Source organism: Parasteatoda tepidariorum, chromosome 2, assembly GCF_043381705.1.
Source record: "Parasteatoda tepidariorum isolate YZ-2023 chromosome 2, CAS_Ptep_4.0, whole genome shotgun sequence".
Lineage (NCBI taxonomy): Eukaryota > Metazoa > Arthropoda > Arachnida > Araneae > Theridiidae > Parasteatoda > Parasteatoda tepidariorum.
In genome coordinates this window covers 23,943,156-23,956,484 of record NC_092205.1, presented here as the reverse complement: position 1 = coordinate 23,956,484, position 13,329 = coordinate 23,943,156, and positions in this window count along the sequence as shown.

Genomic DNA, 13,329 nt, shown 5'->3' with positions numbered 1-13,329 from the left:
TAATGCACAGTAAATGTTAGAAAACACTAAGTAAGTAAAAATTCTCATAGGTATCAAAACATTATTTTATTAGGTATCAAAACACATTACAAATTGTTAGAAATTAAGCTCGCCATACACAGTAAAAATGGCAAAGAAGTTTCTTATGTTCCCGCACATAAAATTCAAATATACATGTTTAATTAAATATCAAAACAAATAAAGAACTTTATTAAGATAAATAATTTCTTAAAAACAGAAGCTAAAAATGTATTTATTAGAAAATTGTTTTTAACATCTTATATTTAGTATTTTCACGTCTAAACGATCACTTTAAATTAATTGAAAAATTTTCATATTCTAATTTTCAATTATTAGTACAATAAATATTTTTGATCAATAATGACTAATTGTATTATAAGTTTCGTTTTTAGGGTACTTTGCCTTGAATATTAGAATTATAAAGCAGTTTGTTTTCTAAGAAGAACAAAATTATTTCGATAGCTTAAGAGCAACTTACCACAGAAAATTGTGCTCTGAACGAGACTGATTTAATTAATTGACGGTTTGGTCCAACTTTAGAGTTCTAGTTTCTTGTTTTTTTTTCTATCCATACTGTGCAATCAGATGACAAAAGAAGGAGTCTTCTGTTTAACTTAATAAAATTTAAGACATGTTGTTTGAGCATTTCAGCAACAGAAATAACTTCACAAACATTCCCTGGGGACAGTGATATTTCCGAGGCTTTTTCTGATGAAAAAGTGATTCTGATATCTATCAGCAGCAAAAATGAGCTTTAAAACATGGTCAAAATTGGCATTAGTCTATGATTCAACAGCATAGAGATTCTGTAAGGCTGGAAGCACTTCACTTGCTACACCAAGCATTTCAATTACTCCAGTCCGACTTTCAATTACACCGCGATCAAACATGGCGGCGAGCACGGCAGATCGGGCTAGCAGCAATCTTTTGTGATCTAAGATCCTTCATTTTTAACTGTAAATCACAATGCTTCTGGTTTAAGACCATAGTTTTGTGATAGTCTTGCAAAGGTAGGCGAGAAGCTGTTAACCGTGTCGAGTCTAAGGTTATTTTAATAGGAATAGCGAACGAGTTTAGATTTCGAAGAACCATTCGAAACATAAACAGCACATTTTAACGTGAAAGAATAAACGGAAGGGGAATCTATTGAAGCTTCAAATTGAGAAGAATGGAGTGAAAAATAAGAGATTTTTGAACACAATTTAACTCCTTCCTGGTAGAGTATTGAAGTTTTCATTTGGCATACTTCAGGTAAATTTTGCTCCTCGGGCACTTGAATATTCATGAATACTTTATTATCAGGTGCAGTTAAGAGGATATCAAATGAGAGTGGGTTTTTTTCTTCATCCTGAATGTGGCACTCGATACATTTAGACCAGCCCGGAATGGGAGGAATTGCAATTTTCCTATCGAATACATACTCCATTACTTGAATTTCAGTTAGAGCTTCACATGAAACAGATTGTAGCTTGTTGCTTTTGTCAAATAACTGACATCGTATCTGAAATACGTTGTTTTCCCAGTCATACATATTTTTTGTCAATTCTACATTCATAAATCTGAACCAACCGTAATCTATATGCATATCCGTCCTGTCCATAGATGCTAGGAGCTTGCCATTTGTATTAACTATTCCTAAAGAACATGATAGTGTAAATAAAGAATATTCCTCAATTTTCTGATGCAGAAAATCTCTGATTTCGTCGCAGGACATAAAGCCTACTCTTATTTTGCCTTCTTCTTTCCGGATCAGCGTTAAGTACCATTGACAGTTGAAATTTTCAATCTTAATTTTAGGACTCTTTAGCTCTTTTACACTTGACAATAGAAAGAATAGAAAGTGTGATATTCTCCAATTCCAAGTTAAGACTTCGTCTGACATGATTCAAATGGAAAAAAATATCTTGCCCGTCGAGTTCTTAGTTTGAGTGAAGTAGAGGAACTTTGCTATTCGCTTTTATCGTCTGTGCTGTAAGTCGAATTGAGTTGAGTTGAGTTGAGTTGTTGTTGATGATGATGATGGAAAAGTGAAAGTGCAAGATGTTCATGAAGAAACTAAGCAAATTCAATGTAAAATTTGCAGTTTTCCGAGCAATCAAAATAAAAAAAAATTTCTTCCAATACGCTTTTGGAGAGGTTGAATTGATGACAATGAAGAAGGAAGATACACGATGATCGTGAAGTACTAATGCGCTGCAAAGTTTACAATCTTCTGAGAATTTAAAATCCAAGATTTGGCGGTTCCAACGCTTTTCGAGAGAAGCACATTCATCAAGAGGAAACTCTGAACAAAAAACACTCTATCTCCCAGGCGAACAGAGAGGCTCTTACACCAATGAAATTAAGAATTTCACCCGTCGAGTGATATTGGTTATTGCAATTACATAAATTTTCAGATCTGTGTGCTCAAAATAGGCTTATAAACCTTAGTAGAAAAGGACAGATAGCACAATAGGAGAGACAGCACCAAGTCGCGTCGAGAGATATTTCTTTATTACTTAACTGAAATTAAATTACATACATTTGCAGGTTTGTATGCACAATTTTAGGCTTATAAACCTTTGTCAAATAGAAGGACAGATAGAGAAATTTAGACAAGGACATCCCGAAGAATATATCTAAGGCTACGGCGAAGTTCGAACCCGATACCTCCACTCTTTGCACTGTGTTTGGCGGGCGATACCACTCAGCCAGTAAGTGATATGACAATTTTTTGTTGTTGTTGTAGTTATTTACGTCGCACTAGAGCTTCACAATGGGCTATTGGCGACGATCTGGGAAACATCCCTGAGGATGATCCGAAGACATGCTATCAAAATTTTGATCCTCTTCAGAGGGGATGGCACCCCTGCTTTGGTAGCCCGACGACCTGCACGTGAGGTCGAGCACTTTACGGTAGAACAGTTTAACGAGGACCAATACCGCACACTCGGTCCCTACGCAGACTGATCCAAGTGGTCACCCACCCGCACACTGACCGCAGCCAATGATGCTTGTCTTCGGTGATCTACTGGGAGCCATGTCTTAATGATCAGTCCACTGCGGGAAGACAATTTTTTGTTTTTTTTTATATAGTGTGCCTTTGTAAGCAAGGGGAGCTTGTGGATGATCACAAAAATATATGCATATAAACCGGTTCTGCAGTGAACTAATCAAACTGAACTGCAGTGGACATGGCTTTCATTAGTGCACAAAACTCAAGCGTCATTGGCTTCGGTCAGTGAGCGGGTTGGTGACCACTTAGATCAACATGTGTAGGGATCGGGTATACGGTATAAGTCCTCGTTAAACTATTCTACCGTAAAGTTCTCATCTTCACATGCAAGTATCCGGGCTACCAAAGAGGGAGAGAAATCGTCTCTTCTGTGGATCAAAATTAAGATGGCAGATTTTCGGATCCTCTTCACGTGTATTTCCTTAATCTTCACCAAATTTTGCAACTTTAGTGCAAAAGGAAACAACAACAACAATATATATGTCGTAATGGTTCAGTAGATAAAGAATTGACTAGTTAAAGCATTGCAAAGAACAGTGGTACGATACTCTGTGAATATTCGAAGTCAACTCAACTTAAGATCGATGGGTACTACCTTGTCTGAAAAGCATATTAATGACCACATTAACACAATGATGCTATTTGGTTTGAAATTGTGGAGTCTTAATGGTCCCACTGGTTCACAATGATTTATTGTAGGCAGAAGTAGTACTTTATTTACGCCAGACTTCAATTGCACAAAGGGTTTTTGCGATGATTTGGAAAACATCCTGGAGGATGATCCGAAGTAATTTTTTGCCATCATAATTTTTGGTAACCCAATGACCCACGGTGAAACAATACAGAGAAACAGTTTAACGAGGACCTATACCGCATACCCTCGATCACTACAAAGCTGAAATAGGGTTTTCATTGAGAAGAAAACAAAAAAGAGCTCTTTTTTAAATGAATGATTTGAATGATTATTCAGCGAATGAGAACTTCTTCCTTTCTTTATTATTTATTATATCATCATTATATAATGATCAGTTAGAATTGTGTTATTTAATTTTGTATTGAAAAGTTCAGTTGTCCTGATCGTTAAGACACGGTTCCCAGCAGATCACCGAAGTCGAACATCACTTCGGTGTGGGTGGGTGACCACTTGGATTAGTCTGCGTAGGGACCGAGGGTGAGCGGTATTGGTCCTCGTTAAACTGTTCTACCGTAAAGTGCCCGACTTCTTGTGCAGGTCATCGGGCTACCGAAGCAAGGGTGCCATCCCCTCTGCAGAGGATCAAAATTGTGGTGGCTTGTCTTCGGATCATCCTCAGGGATGCTTCCCAGACCGTCGCCAGTAGCCCATTGTGCAGCTCTAGTGCGACGTAAATAAACTGAAAAAAAAATTTCAGTTACTATAATTATTCGGTCATTCATTTAGTTACTATTGATGCGGTTCCTCATTATATACGTAATTGTTTTATAGTTTATTCAAATATAGTGATATTAAATAATGCATATACATTTAATATTGCCATTTTTCATTATTCACTGGTATCTCAAATAGTGTTATTTAATTAAACCAAATATTAATACGTACTGGTTTAGGATTTAAAAATGCTTCACTCGTTCATCAGAACTTATGGGGGATGTAGTTCACAGATGTCCGATAACATCCAACGTAAATTAGACAAGTTCACTTATATACATGGAGAAAAGGAGCTTTTACCCTGCACTAAATAAAATCATCACGATAACAATTAGTAAAAAAAATTGCTTTATTGTTGCTACTGTTATATACAATCCTGAAAATAATTTTTTGCAATAAAAAAAGAACAAACAAATAAAACCAAACTTGGCCGACGTATCATCCTAGGCTGTTGTTGTTGTTGTCATAGGCCATTAAGCAGTAGGGGTGCTATTGCTCTTGTTTTCCAGTGTCATCATCTACAGCCAAAAATTCGACTTCTGCCTTACTAATACATAGCACCCGTTTATAGGGCAAACCTATTCGTGCATCTATTCCTTCATTCAATCACAGATTGTAATTATGACCAGAACCAGAGAGCGATCAATCTCCAATTCAGTACCCCCAGAGGTTTTGATTTGTTTTGGGAACATGGAGGATTTCGTGACCCGAGATACTTAGCATACACCAGTCACCATTTACTAAAAGAAGAGTCTTCGGCCTGCTGGATTCGAACTCTCTTTCTCACAAGCGTGAGTATAGCGCCCTACCAACCAGTATCTCCCGACCAGTATCACCCGATATAAATCCAATGAAAGGAAAATAAAAAATAGCCACAACTTAAAACTTCATAAGGAAGCTGGTCACTTGTCAAGCACAGCAGGTCACCGGCACCCTTTCAGATAGATGTGGGTACTTTATTTATGCCGCACTTCACTGCCCAATGGGCTATTGGCAACCATCTGTGAAACATCTCTGAAGATGATCCGAAGACATGTCCTCGCAATTTTGATCCTCTGCTGAGATTCATGTTTCCCCTGCTTTGGTAACCCGATGACCTGCGCGTGAAGACGAGCACTTTACGGTAGAACAGTTTAACGAGAACCGATACCGTGCACCATCCGTCCCTACTCAGGCTGATCAAAGTGGTCACCCACCGCTTACTGACCGCAGCCAGTAATGCTTGACTTCGGTGTTCTACTGGGAACCAGGTCTTTAGGATCAGTCCATTGTGGGACCTGTCAGACAGAGAAAAACGTGTCTAATTAGAAGTAGGATAGCCTCTTACCGCCCTGCACAACTCTTGCATCGACATTTCATGCTGTTTACTAGGGTCTTTAACAATCTCTGTGGCTACCGTACCCACTCTTGCCCCCAAGGCCCCTTTAGCACATTAATGGTCGTATGAAATAGTTCCAGTTGCAATTGAGAGCCCAACAGCGTCCCATTTGCATACATGGCAATACTTTTGCGTTCGTTACTTGTAACGTAAGTAAAAAGTATGTAATTATACTTGTACTTCGCTACTTTAAAAATATAGTACTTTTATTTGTTTCCAATTAATTTTTGGGGAACAAGTGATATCAAAAGAAAAAGTTACTTTCAGATGAAAATTTTTAAAAACTCATTTCAAACAAAAAAATTTTTTTTGAAATATTTGAAACATGTACCCAGACCAATTGGTGTTATTGGCGACGATCTGGGAAACATTGAAGGGATGATCTGTACACTTGCCATCACAACTGTGTGAGGCCACTTTCTCAATTTGCACATAAGCTTGAAGAAGAAAATTTTGTTTTGATTTCTGTACCCATCGTACTGATCAATAACCGATCCCAAATTTTACGAGCACGTATATATCGCATGTACATGGTGAGTCTTAGCAGAGTCGAAGATCAAACTCCGGCCCCACCGAACCGGAGTCCGATTCTCTGACCACTGGCCTATCACAGCCTTTTTACAAGTAAATATGAATATTATCTGAGAATTTGCAGTTACGCAGAATAAGGTTTGATATAGCGAGTTTTTTCCCGAAAATTTGTAAATTGGGACGCATTTTCGTCCAAACTTCCGAGCCCCCCAAACTCGATAATATCCTGAAATCACGAGCACCGCGCAAAAAAATAAACGATTGCTACGAATTAAAACAAATGTTCAGTGTTATTATTTTGCTGAAATGAAGTTTGAATGGAACTGTGAATTTAATCTCGAATCACATAAATAAGTAATTAATTACCTTCCGATTTTTGACCACGTTAGTTCGATTTTGCTTCGATTTTCATCATTATTCATGCGGTTTTTTATCGCAATCACAATCATCACTTGGAATTTTCACACGATTGTTTAGATTTATATTTTTACCACACTATATTATTACAAAATACGAAAACAAACGTTTGAAAAATACCTGAGCCAGGGAACATAAAATAAAATATCATTTTTTTCTCTGGTGATTGTTGTTATTGTCTTACGCCACTGGTCAATACTGAGAAGCCTATTTTAAGATAAAGAGGAGTGTTTCTCTTTGTTTTCCAATGGTTCCATCTATGGCCCAGATTTTGACTTCTGCCACACACAATATATCACAGCCCGTTTTAAAGGGTGTACACATTCGCACATTATCTATCTGCAGATCGTAATTTTGACCTGAACAAGAGTTTGATCAAACTCCGATCCAGTACCCTCAGTATTATTGGTTTGTTATGGAAACTTGGAGGACTTTGTTACCCTGACAGATTCAGTATGCACCAGTTATCATTTTGTACACGGGTAGTCTTCGGCCGGCGGGAATTGAACTCACGACCTGCTGGACTTGAGCCCAACGCCCTACCCACTAGGTTACCCCGGCCCTTCCGATGATTGCTGAAAACGGAAGAAATATATCGTTTATGCTTACATTAAAACATGAAAAAATAACAGATTGTGAATAAAAAGCTGAAGTTATAGTCGCGACTTAAAATTCATTGATCACTAGTGGTGATCGGGTGACCGTTCTTCCAAAGCCCTGTGTATGATAGTAAATCTATAACTTATTTGGCTTTTTATCGCCCGTCTCTTCAATTTTCGCCTGAATTTTTTTTCCTTCAATTAGACATTTTCTATATATTCTTAATAAGTCTACATTTGTATACTTATTAAGTATTCAAATCTTAATACTGCTCTATAATCACTATTCACTAATTCTTATTACTGCTCTATAAGTCTCAAAAAAAACTTTATATGCAGTTGCTTTTTGCTCAGTTTCAATATATACTTTATTAACACTTTTTTAAGCAAATATTCTAGGAAAGAAATAGAAATAAAAAATATATATTTTCACTTGATTTATTTTTATTAGATTTACTTTTAAACAAATTGAAAAAAAATTCCTAAAACTAATTTTTGAAAACGAATATAATATACATAAAAAATTAATTTGCTTCTTTATAACCTAGTATTTAGTCTTTCAACTATATATGGAAATGTGTTACACAGTTTTGCCTAACTACCAAAATGTACAACGACATTTTGAGTTGATAAATAACTCAAATTTTTCATTTTTACTCTAGCTTCATGTCCATACTAGCGTTTTTTCCCCTTATATAGCGAGAGTGAAGAAAAATAAAACAATAATTACCCAGAGTAATACAAATTATAATAAACTTAAATATAACAAATTATATTTAAGAAGTAATATATAAGCAAGAACCAGATTCTGCTTTCTTTTCTCTCAAAAAACACTTGTATTATATTAATTTAAATTTCGTTCCTTAAAACATAATGTTTTCCTCGTCTTAAACAATTTTGTGTTGTTCTAAAAGTACAAAAAAAAATTTATATAAAAAGAAAAGAAAAAAAATTTATTCAATAAAATACAAAATTTTTTAAAGGGATTTCTGTCTCGAACTAACCAATCGGAAAGGTATGCAATTTAGAATTCTTGCCGAAAGAAAAGTGCTGAGCTTTAACGCACCTTCACATTCTCAATCTATGAAAAAAAATGAACTCTTCCTCAAAGCTATTTCTCCTTCCGCCTATTCGTAATGGTTGAGTAATAACAATAAACAAATAAAAATAAATATTTATACTGCTTTTTGATAGACCAGGAGATGGAATCAATTTCTGTCATGCTAATGGAAGCGAGGATCGAGTTTAATTTTGCGGTTTAAATTAACAAAAATAAGTAAATAAATGAAAAATCTAGGAAGTTGAATTTGTCCTGAAGCTTTATCGATAAAAAATAGCTATTAGTTTGTCGAAAATAAGAACTCCACCAGACATTCGCCTGGACCTGTGGCGGTGACCATGGTAACGAGGTATGACCATTTCAGGTAGGGGTGCGGGGTCGCTGTTTTGGATTGGTTTCGGCTCGAGACGGCGAGAGAAAGGGAATCTCTTCGGTCTATCGTGTTAGTCCTAGAGAGAAGCTACCCTCCCTAAAATGGGCCATTCTTGTTTCCATAGCACCAGGCGGCTTCAGACTTTGAGGCGGGTGGAGTTCTTAGCGTAGACAAACTATATGAGCTATCTTGTTTTCTGGAGATTGCTCGAAACTACAAGAGCAACGGGTTAAATTTTGGTAGCCGCAAATTTGATAAGTAGAATATGGTTCTTATCGCTGAGCAACTTGCAATATTTTACAGAGAATAAAATCTTTGGCGCACAACATGAAGTTTGAAATGCTAAACAGTTATCTTCTGGGTCGGGAGTAAATTAGCAAGAGTCAAATGCGGGATATTATGGATTAGCTGTTCAGAGTTCGTGTTGAAACATGTCTAATTAAACCGGATATTGAGAAACGAAAAACTTAATTTCATAAATATTGCCAAGACTGTATTAAAGAGATTAAGCCAAGGTGGTTGAGAAGATTAAGCTGCAGTGACTGAAAAACTGAGATGTAGCATTTGCCTTCCAATGTGATGACTGAGGTTCGAATCGCAGCGATGACCGGTAAATACGATTTCTGCTCCTGGCTTGTCCTGACCACAGTATTGATGTCATATATCATCATTGGTAGAGAATCATGCTTTGGGCTAACCGAGAGTGGTTTATATGGTTTTCTTCTCCATGTAACGTAAATGCAGTTTAGTTCAACCAAGAAGCCTTCGCCAAGGCTAGTTTGTCCTAATTTTCATTCTAGGAGTCGCGTGGCTGTCTGGGTTGAGTTTAAATTTACTAGGCTACGGATTCTGAAATCAAAAAATGGGTCTGCAATTCAACACCGGTTATAAATAAAATATAAAAGCAAGTGCATTTAAAAAAAAATTGTGTTTAAAACGTGCTGTAACAAGTCCCATGTCAGATCTAAGTGGTTCAATTAACTAATTTAGCAAGCGGTGTTATTTCAAAACCATTCGTATTTAAAAATGCGAGATGTTATCAAAATATGCAAAACCTTTTATTACTACGGCATGGGACTTGTTAGAGGACTTAGGTATGAATTATTTAAGAACTTGGGAAAATAAATTACTATTATTTAGTTAAATAAGACTAAAATAAGATCGCACAACGAAATAACTGAAGTAAAAAAAAAGTTATAATTTTCAAAACTTTAATTTCTAGTGACATTTTCTTAGAAATTATTTTATTTTAGTCTTATTCAACTACTCAATAGTAATAGTTTTTAAATAATTCAGATCTATGTAATTTAACAAGTCCCATGTCGTTGTAATAGGAGGTTTTGCATATTGATAAATTATCTCACTTTTTTCAAAATACCAATGACTTTAAACTAATACCGTTTGCTAAACTAGTAAATTCAACCACTTAGATCAGAAATATTTAGTAACTTAGGAAAATAAGTTACCATTGTTTAGTTAAATAAGACTAAAATAAGACATTTTATGGAAATAACTATTTTAAAAAAAATGTCACTTAAAACTGTCACTAAGCTCTTCAAAAATTTAATTGTTGGTGCTTTTCATTAACCGATAAACAAAAGCACTCAATATGTTTTTATCATTGTTTTAAAAGTGACGCGAATTACTTATCCTTTTGTTGCATTCATTTAAATTATAATTCTTGAAGTAAAGCAGAGTTCGTTTATTCGAATTTTTTTGTAGTCGGTCCCAAAGCAATTTTATCTATAATATCGGAAAAGATGTACTATCGCCTCAAGATACAACTTGGCTATTGTTGTACTTCTTGTTCACTTTTCGGCGCCAAGTCTTCTAAGCAATTTCTCCGGCGGAATGGAATTTTTCTTTTAAGTTTTTCTTCCCCTGAAACATCCTCATAATTCAAGATATATTCAGCACTTTGTCATTTTTTGAATTAGCTGAATGGAGTAAGTGTTCCACACATTTTCGAGTTGCTCTTTTGTGTTTTTCTTTCCTGGATAACAAATTGTGTTCTTTTATCTTTTGTTCTAAAAAGTTAAAAAGCGAGAAGGATGAATTCACTTTCAACAGTCCAATCTTGTAAATGGGTTGTTTTGAAATAGAATATTCTGAGAAACATGCGATGAATTAAGACAAAAATCTATTTTCAATACATTTTCAACTGGCGAGTGATAGATTGGATGTGTTTTTGATGTATTTGATAAATGTTTTTTGAACTATTGGATCTGTTTTCAGAGATTTTTAGAAATGGACTACTTATACACAATGCTACAAATTACATGGCATCTATAACAACAACCTATTTAAATTTAATCAGCAGGATGACATTTTCCTATAAACAATATTTATTACATATATACTACTTGATCCAGCAATATCAATTTGCAACTGTTGATGAGAGTGTTGTGTGACGCATTCCTTCACTTAAACAATATTTAAAGTATTTACAGCTTGATTCTTAAGATTCAATTTGTAAGTAAATATTTTTTTTTCGTGAAAAGGTGTTATGTTCCCCATTCATTTTGCATAAAAAATATGTAAAGTATTTACAACTTAATCAAGCCAGATTAATTTGTAACTATTGTTTATGTAGATGAGTTACACTAAAGGGTATTGTGTCCTCTATTCATTCGCACAAACAATATTTAAAGTATTTACAACTTGATTCTTTAGGTTCAATTTGAAAGTAAATATTGTTTACGTGAAAAGGTGTTATGTGCCCCATTCATTTGCTTAAACAATATGCAAAGTCTTTACAACTTGATCCAGCAAGATCAATTTGTAACTATTGATAAATATTGTTTATGTGGATGGGTCGCACTTAAGGGTATTGTGTGTGATACTCACACAAACAATATTTAGGTGAATTAATTATTTTTTCACGCAAACAATTTTAGAAGACGAAATTTAAGGGAAATGATTCACTGGTTTGATTCTTGGATGAAACTAAGTTGAAGGCATGTATTAGAAAACCTTTCAACTACTATCTGGAAATCAATCTGGTTCTGGTGTTTTTAATCTCTACTTTCTTAATAATGATCTTTTTTTAACATCACTTTTATAAGGACTCAAAATCTATATATATATTTCTCTTACACGGCGACAAAAAAAACCTCATTATAACTTCCGAATGGCAACGCTAGAAAATCGACCAATGATTGCAGCTAAAAATGTCACATGCCAAATCTAGCAGAGGTGGCTCAACATATAGCGCTTTTAAAAACGGAAACTGAAATCACCAGAGAGAGCATTCTCACCAAATGTGATCTCTTCCGAAATTCACCCTATCAGCTGCGGCAATCTCATACTATTAAGCTAGGCAGAAGTGANTATAATATAAATAAAGATATCATTACAACTTCCCGAAAGGCAACGCTAGAAAATCGACCAATGATTGCCGCTAAAAAGGTCACATGCCAAATCCATCTGAGGTAGCTCTACATATAGCGCTTTTAAAAACGGAAATTTAATTAACCAGAGAGAGCATTCTCACCAAATGTGATCTCTTCCGAAATTCACCCTATCAGCTGCGGCAAGTATTTTATAGAAAGCACTTTTTTTTCACGAATTTATATATTAAGAATTTATTTGACGATTTCTGATTCATATCACGAATTTATTTGTTTTATTATTGTTATTAGTTATTCATTGAAAAATGAGTCTCAGTCATGCTGTTACGCTTTTGAAGTATAATCAATAGAAGAGTGCTCGAAGATTGGAAGAGAACATTGATGACAGCTATGAAAGACGTAGTGGTGCATATAAGAGTGCGTAGCAATTTTCGGGGGTTGGCGAGCGTCAGCTAGCAGGGGGCGCAGCCTACTAGTATATATATATAATGTGCGAAAATTATAAATTCAATTTAAAATATCGTTTTTTTTTTAGAATGTAGGAGATTAAAAGAACTGTTGTTCACTGAACAAAAATGTTCAACGATTTTCAACGATGTGCAAAAATGTTCAAAAATGTTCAAAGCTATTTTCTATTGAGAATTTATTAACTTTAAAAAGTTTTTCCAATATTTTTAATTTACCACTGATAAGAATTTCCTAGAATTTTAGTGAGTCATTATTGACACTTTTTTTTCAAGGCTCTGCCGTTGCGTAAAATATCCCTATTATATGCTACTTTCATTAGTTTTGTAACTGCTATTGATGAGCCTATCTTTAGCCAGCTCCTTTCTCATTTTGATTATTCTTCTAATTTTATATAGAATGTCCATAAAAATTGCTGCACCAGGAATTGCATACCACAAACGCGATTTTTCCAGGACGGATAAAGCATGTTGTGGTATGCGAATGATTATCTTATCAGCGCATTCATGCAAAGCAGGCGGTGGTGGTGACATATACAATGTGTAAGAGATTTGATAAAGAAGAGATTTGATAGTAAGCTTCTTATGCAGTAGAATTTGAGCGTTGTTCTTGAGTTAAAAACCTTTTGCTATGCCTCGTATAAGAAGCAGAATTACTACCAGCACGTGTCTGAGTTTGATCGAGATCGAATTGTGGCCTACCGGGATTGCGGTTTATCATTCCGAAGTATTG